This window comes from Petaurus breviceps, unplaced genomic scaffold (genome assembly GCF_028583685.1).
Source record: "Petaurus breviceps papuanus isolate PSGF00001 unplaced genomic scaffold, PetGlider_PUasm1.0 90701, whole genome shotgun sequence".
Classification (NCBI taxonomy): domain Eukaryota; kingdom Metazoa; phylum Chordata; class Mammalia; order Diprotodontia; family Petauridae; genus Petaurus; species Petaurus breviceps.
This window is the reverse complement of record NW_027187316.1, coordinates 3,321,615-3,323,527: the sequence shown is the minus strand read 5'-3', so window position 1 is coordinate 3,323,527 and position 1,913 is coordinate 3,321,615. Positions and strand designations below refer to the sequence as shown.

Below are 1,913 nucleotides of genomic sequence, written 5' to 3'. Positions count from 1 at the left end.
GATCCTCCTGTCTCCAGGGCCGGTCCTCTATTCACTGAGCCACCTAGCCGCCCCTAGTCTGAATCTTTATAGAGAGAGGTCCAGGAGTAAGATGTGGAACTGGGATGGTGTGTAAGAGATTACCAAGGAAGAAAAATGTAGACAGAAGAGGAAAGGGTCAGTGACAAAACCTCTGGGAATGCCAGTGTTAAAAAGATGGAATGGAAAAAATGAGACAAAAGACTAACTATTAGAAAAGCAGAAGAAAAACTAGAAAGTGTAGTCTTGAGAAAGGAGAGATTACTGGGGTTCATGTCAGGGTCTAAGGCCATAGAGAAGTCAAGGAGGGTGAAGACTGAGAAAAGACCCATGAATATCAAAATGACTGGAGGTCTGAGGGGGAATGTGCCACTGGTTACCATAGAAACAACAATTTCAGAAGTGATAAATATAGGTTGAAGAACAAATTAATAGTGAGAGAATATAAATTATGCTTCTAAGAAATCTGGCAGGAAAAAGGAAAAGGAACATGGGAAAGTAGCTTATTGGAGTAACAATATCAAGGGAAGATTGGAGGGATAGAGGAAACCTGGATGTCAGTGGACAGAGGAGAAGGAGCCAATAGAAAAGGAAAAATGGAAGATGCAAATGAGGAATGAGTCCCAGGGAAAATGAGAGAAAATGGGAACAAGAAAACAGTTAGAAAGGTTAGCCATGTTGGGAAGATTGGTCTTAGGGTGGCAAGTAGAGTCAGCTCTAACGTCAGGAAAACTTGAACAAATCAACTTTGAGACTCAAGCTGCAGAGAAGGAGCCAATCTATATCAGTCAAGAGAGTTTTCTGACCTAGAGCTCCCTGAACTAATGAAATTATGGGACTGGTCTAAACAATATATTAAAAATATAAATATATATGTCCATATATATAAATTTGGGCAACTAGGTGGAGCAGTGGATAGAGCACTGGGCTTGGAGTCATGAAGACTCATCTTTCTTAGTTCAAATCTGGACTTAGACACTTCCTATTTGTAAGTCACTTAATCCTGTTTGCTTCAGTTTCCTCATGTGTGAAAATGAGATGGAGAAGGAAATGGCAAACCACTCCTATATATTTACCAAGAAAACCCTAAATGGGATTTTGAAGTGAAATGACCAAACAACAACAAAATGTATAAATTTACACACATACAGATGTATATTACACACACACATGGATATATACATATATATGTATGTATATGAATTACAAGTCCAAGCCATGTACACATGTATCTGGATACATATACATATAGCTAGATATACATATATATATAGCCCTATCATCTCATTAGCACAGAGAACTTCTGCTGTGGGAACTATTTCTACCAAGGCAATTAGATTAATAATAGCCAATAATAGTTAGCATTTATATAGTACTTTAAGGTTTGCAAAGTCCTTTATATATGTTTTCTCATTTCTTCTTCATAACAATGTAGAATGTAAATGTTATTATTATCTCTATTTTACAGACTAGAAAACTGAGACAGAAATTAAGTAACTTGCCCAGGGTCATAAGCATCTACTGTTAGATCTGAACTCAGGTCTTCTCGACTTCAGATTGAGCACTTTATACACTGAGCTGCCTAGCTGCCTCACTTTAATAGCATTTACCTTCGTTATCTTGATGAACTAATCCCCAAAAAGCGGGGCACAGAAGAAAAAGAGATCCATAATAACTTCTTTATATATAATAATATATTGTAATACAATACAATATATAATAAAGCACAACACAATATAACAGAATGTAATATAATATAGTATAATATAACATAACAATATAGTATAACATAATATGACATGACATAATGTGATTGATGTGATGTGATATAATATTTATAATATAATATAATTAATATAATATAATGTAATATAATATAATATAATATAATATAA

At 34.8% G+C, this 1,913-nt stretch overlaps 1 protein-coding gene across 7 annotated transcripts in view; it reads right to left on the bottom strand.

The window, feature by feature from the left end:
• Positions 1-1,913, bottom strand: part of ADGRF1 (adhesion G protein-coupled receptor F1) — a 70,070-nt gene that overhangs the window by 66,957 nt on the left and 1,200 nt on the right. The window lies entirely within an intron of this gene.